Raw genomic sequence first — 6,000 nt, forward strand, 5'->3', positions numbered from 1 at the left:
TTGCCACATTGGTAACACTTTGCCCATCGTTCTCCATATTTATCTTCGGAAAATTTTACGGTGCAAAATAGACATTCCGCGTCGTTCTCTCCACTTTCGTCAGACGATGAATCAGCTAATGGAAAGTCTTCGCTGCTATCTGAACTTGAACTCGAAGAAACTTTCCGTTTCCTTCTTGATGTTTTGCCTTTTGATGTAGAAGGTTGACCTGCGTCTTCGTGTACTGCTATTTCTTCTTCGGCCGTTGCTGTTTTTTCTGATCTAACACTTTTTGTTGAACTGTTTTTTTCTGGAGCTAATACACAATCCAAGTTTAGTTGGGGCACTAGTTTTTTGCTTTTTTCTTCTGCAAACTTTGCTCTAATTCTTCTTTGTAGGGTGTTAGAGTAATTACTGAAGCCTTTCCTGATATGGCATGTGGCTTTTTAGTGGTGTCTCTCTTGTATAAAGGGATCGGACAGATGTCTTTCGGAGACACAAGTTGTTGATGAGGTAGTGGTGGACTAGGAGTTCTATGTTCTCGCATTGGATGATTTGGTTGTTCATGGTTTGGTTCTATTATTTGTTCGTCCCTTTGGTTTTGTGTTTCCAAGTGCTCTTGAATTCCAAATTCAAAGTCCCTAAAAATATGGCGACAAATAGGGACCAGTCCAGTTTTTTGAAAACCATTGCAAGATATTTCCATCGTCGCAGCTTTGTTATACGCTTTACAAAAAATACTGGCAATGGCATAAGGCGACACAACACTCAACTGATTTTCTCTAAGCCAGTTTTCTATTTCTTGTGAGTAGTAAGTTTTCAGGGGTGCCATAAAAGCAACATCCAACGGTTGCATTTTATGTGTAGAATGTGGTGGGAGGCAAATAATCGTCACATGATTCTGTTTGGCCAAATCTATTAGAGCAACGTTTCTCGTATGAGAATAGTGACCACCAAGGACGAGAAGAACAGGGTCTGCAGCTAAAGGTTTAGTGAATTTTATGAAGTGTTGTAGCCATCTAGTGAAAATATCGGCCTGTACCCAACCTGACACATGGCATTCTGCGACTGCTCCATTGGGAGCTCTTAGCATCAACTCTGTTTTCATATTTTTTCTAAGGAAGATTAATAATGGTGGTACGAAAACTCCTGCAGCATTCATATATGAAATAACAGTAATCAGCTTGCCCCTTTCTGCTGTAGTAAGTGACGAAACCTGCTTCTTCCCTCTCAAAGAAATGACTTTGCAATGTTTGTGCTGAACAATTGTAGTACCTGTTTCGTCTACATTGAATATACGTTGTGCAGGGTTAGTAAGCTTAAGATATTCTGGTTCATGCAGGTCAAAGAACTTGGATACATTTTCATGAGTAAACGATTTTACTCGAGCAGATGACATTCCCTGAGGAGTACGCATTGAAAGCGTCGGATGCCTTTTCAGAAAGAGTCTCAACCATTTCTTTCCGGTTGATTTTTTGACTCCGCTAAATGGATGTGGTATTGAGTTTCGTATTGCATGTTGAAATGCCAGTCGTTTTATATCACGCGCTCTTAGCCCGAAATAACGTTGCTCCATAGTTAGGGCATACTCAACCAACTCATTTTCTAATTCCAAAGGAAGAATAGGTCGGGGGCCAATTGATATCCCGACGAGTTCTTCTGGAGTCTTGTCTGATTTCACATATCGTTCTAAGGTAACTTTTGGTACTCCAAAAACTTTTGAGGCCTTCAAATAGCCCATCTCTCTATTTCTTACTGTATTTACAACCCGCATCATATCATTTGCATTCCATTTTTTATTTTTTGGCATCTACAAACAAAAAAATACATAAAAATAAAAATTTTACACGGGGTCCTAATTTGAGACACTCTCAAATTTGGAACCTACAGGTGTCTCAAATTAGGATTTTTCCGTCAAAAAATAAAACGGATTTTTGTTGGTTATGTATGCAACACAATTACCGTTTAATTTGCATAAAATGTATTAACTAATATTAAACTACCAAAAAATAATTACTGGAGTAAATGTAATCATCTTACGTTGATGTATTGTAAGTTTTTATAAATTCTGAAAAACTTTGTGTATGGTGTAAATCAAATTAACGTCGACAAACAACAACGGTCACTTCTAAGCGCCAACTAAAAGCAGATCTACTACTAACTTCACAGAATGATCAGATTTCAATATTTTCACTAGATGTCAACCCATCGTACACAAATATACGATGGTGTCTCAAATTAGGCGCCTGTCTCAAATTTGGTGCCTTTCCTCTACCTACTTTTTGAATCAAATCTTTCAATCTCTTAATATTTTTACTTAAAAAAGGTATACTACATTCATCTCGCTAAACTCAACCGTTTTCGAAATAAGCTTCTTCTTAAAGTTCTCTCTCCTATCGGAGGTTGGGTATAATAATGGCTATGGCTACTTTGTTGGCTGCTGCTATGAATAGTTGTAATGAACTACAGTTAAACCATTCTCTAAGGTTCCTCAGCCAGGAGATGCGTCTTCTTTCTTCTTCCTATGTTTCTTCTTCCTTGGATCTGGATCCTTCCTTGCATAATAATTCTCAGCAACTCATATTTTTCTCCTCTGGTAATGTGACCCAAATATTCCAGTTTTCTAGTTCTCGAAATAAGCGGTTGAGTTTAAATCTTCATTTTAAATCTTCGATGCAACATAAGTTTTTGAATTATATCATTGTAGTTACACCCGAAAAATAAACTTGAGACAATAATAATTGTGCAAGTTACCATGTCTATGTCATAGCATGCCAAATTCCATTTGAAGAAATTTCCGATACATTTTTGGAAATTATTATGGTTTTCTGGTGTTCTACAATGATATGCAAAAAATTGTGTTGCATCGCAGATTTAAAATGCGTTTATTTCGAAAACCCCATATTTCTGGCCCATTTCTGGTCGCGGGCCTCCGTAATCAACGTTCGGTGCAACCCCAATACTGCATCAGTCGTGCTAACATTCTTCCGGAATCCATACTGTCTGGGGGATAAGCCTCCAGACCTCTAAATCGCTTCATTAATCCTCTCACGCAACATTAATGTTTCAAACAGTTTACAAATACACGAGAGGAGGCAAATAGGCCGATACTTTTCCTCTCCTTTAGGGAGGAGTATTAATTTTGATGTTTTCCAGTCCTTGGGAAAGGTCTGTTCAGCGAGTACAGCGTTCATATGGCCCAGAAGCCACGCCGGCTCCAGTAGACCCAGACGTTTAACCGCCTCAGGCGGCATCCCATCTAGGCCCGGGGCCTTGCGGGACTTAAGGGCCCCCAACGCTTCAACGAGTTGGTCTAGGGAGAATGGCGCAGCCCGCTCAGCAGACCCATCCCTCGCAGACGGGAAGAGCACTCGTGTTACCGATTGCTTCTTATCCAGTGGCATTTCGTACAGAGGGTATGCGCCGAAACGCTTCATTACAATTTTGTACCCTTGTCCCCATACGTCCTCGTCCAGCTCGTCACACAGACCCCTCTAACATTCTTTTTTTGTAGAGCGTATCAATATATTCAGTTCCCTCTTCTGTGCACGATATTAATTTTCCATTTGTAGCACTTCATCAGCGTTTGCTCTACGTTTCCTTGCGCGCTGTACCCTTCGACTCAATGCCACACATTCCGACCTAGCATTTGCAATCTCAGCATTCCATCAGTAAGTCATTATCCTTACCCTTTGTGGAGCTACCTTACTGGTCCTCATTGCACTTTTCACAACTTGTTCTAGTCCCTCCGCCAAGGGTGGAAGGTTTCGAACCAATTCCACTTCCCATCTAACACTCTCATCAAACACTCTCCAGTTAGTCGGTTGTATTCCGCATCGGGCTCCCGGGCCCTGAGAGGTTCTGTTTCCAGTAGCGACGCCCATTCCAGTTATCGAAAACCCAATGTAGCGGTGCTCCGTACCCGTATAGGTTTGCAGCACAGCCCACTCCTTCACACAGCTAGATATACGTTGGGACGCACAGGTAACGTCTATGTACGAACCCGTCAGAGAATTGCCTCTCACAAACGTAGGTTCTGAACCCCTGTTGAGTACAATAAGGTCCAGGATTCCAATCCATTCGCTCAGCATTTGATCTCTGCTGTTGGTGATAGGAGAACCCCATTCCGCCGATTTCGCGTTGAAGTCCCCAAGCACCAAGCACTCCTGATTCAATCGTCTCACTTCATTCATAATCTCATCCAGCTTACTTTCATATGCGTCGATTGCTATATTCGGTGAAATATAGAAACAGACCAGATTAATTCTCTCCATCTTAGCGAAAGGATATCCATCGTGTTTGACAACATCATACACACATAGGTGTCTGTTGCAGAAATATATCCCAACCCTACCCGAAGCATCCGCAATCCATCCTCGGTTCCCGACCAATGTGGGGTTTGGTTCCGCCGCGATTAGGACGTCAAAGTTTCCCTCCGCGGCGGAAGCCACGGCGAGACTATGAGCTAATTTCGCCGTACCCACATTAGTCTGGAGTATCTTCAGATCCGGTCTCTGTTTTCTGGTAGCCATTATATATACAGGATATTCATTCTCACATACACACACGCTCTGTCAAATTGACTCTCGCATCCATTCGACCACTCCAGTCCTAAGACTGCATTCTCCTTTCCGTTTCCTCCCTGGCCATGTTAACCAGTTGTCGGAATTTCGGACATTCAATTGAGTTGCCCCGATGTCCCGTGACTTTGCAATTAATATATTTGTGCCCTTCTTCTGGGCAATCGTTCACGGTGTGTCCCTCTGCTCCACACCGGATGCATCCCTTCAAGACCTCATTTTTACACTCAGACCTGCGGTGTCCGTACTCCATGCACTTGTAGCACCGGGCGATACGGATTTTCTCCTTAATTGTGCAGGATATATATCCCACCCTAATAAAGCCTATCCGTATAAGGCGCGCAGCAATGTCTTCATCGACCTCAACTGTGGCGTTGAGGTCTCCGCCATATGCCTTACGAAGGGGTCCCCTGACTTGACACGTTCCGTTCCGTCCCGCAAAGGTTTCAATTGCGCTGACAATGCCAGTTTCTTTGGTTAGAGCATCTGCTCCATTTACAAAGAGCTCCCGCCTGACTGTGTCACCTTTCGCCACTGCTCTTGTGACCGTGCCCTGCCTAGCTGAGGCGATGCCCTTCACCGTTTCTGCCATCTCTCTACCTCCTCCTAGTTCCAATACAATGCCCTGATCTCTGCTCTGCCTAAGACGTTTGACAACAACGTCGCTCCTGCCACACAGATCTGTGCGTAACTCGCCCAGTAGTTCGTCGAAGGACTTGTCCTTCGCCTTGGTGAGCACTACCACTCCTTTACTCTCTCTGGGCTTTACCATACTCGCCCAGCTCTTCCTCGGTCCATATACCGCGGCTTTAACTTCCTTACCCTCGGCTGCCCACTCTAGAAGCTTTCGAGTAAGGTCTGTCCCCAAACACGTCGGAGCGAAGAGCCCTACGCTCTTTCTGTCAAAGTGGCCCATCCTATTTAGAAGTTTACGGCTTGCCGCCAAGACCTTGACCGTCTCAGGTAGATCCGTGTTGCTGGGTATGAGCTTATGGATGCACCTTTCAGTGCAAGCCCTTCGCCCATCATCAACAATGCTCACAGAGTTGAACATTGTTCCAACTCCACCCTCTTCGTCCTCAGCTACCGGAGTATCCATGAGATCTGGATACCTCTCTTTAAATCGTCCAAGAACTTTCTCGTCGGCTTGGTCGGCGGAAATATACACAGCCGCATCGTCATTACAGTCCAGCGGGCTTCCCTCCATTACAGAAACCTTGGTAAACAAGGACTCTGGCCAATCCTTGCTGAGGAGATCCGTGACCTCCTCAGGGGTTCTGCTATCTGCCATTCGGGTCTTAATATTCTGGACCCGACGTTCGGTTTCCGCAGGGTCCTCTGAGGGGACACCTGCACACCCATGGTTTTCTGTTGTTTCAGGACCCTTGTGACATCGGTCTGTGTACCGATAGTTGTCTTGCACACGTTGGTCGTTTTTATG

The sequence above is a fragment of the Diabrotica virgifera genome, chromosome 4, assembly GCF_917563875.1.
Source record: "Diabrotica virgifera virgifera chromosome 4, PGI_DIABVI_V3a".
NCBI lineage: Eukaryota > Metazoa > Arthropoda > Insecta > Coleoptera > Chrysomelidae > Diabrotica > Diabrotica virgifera.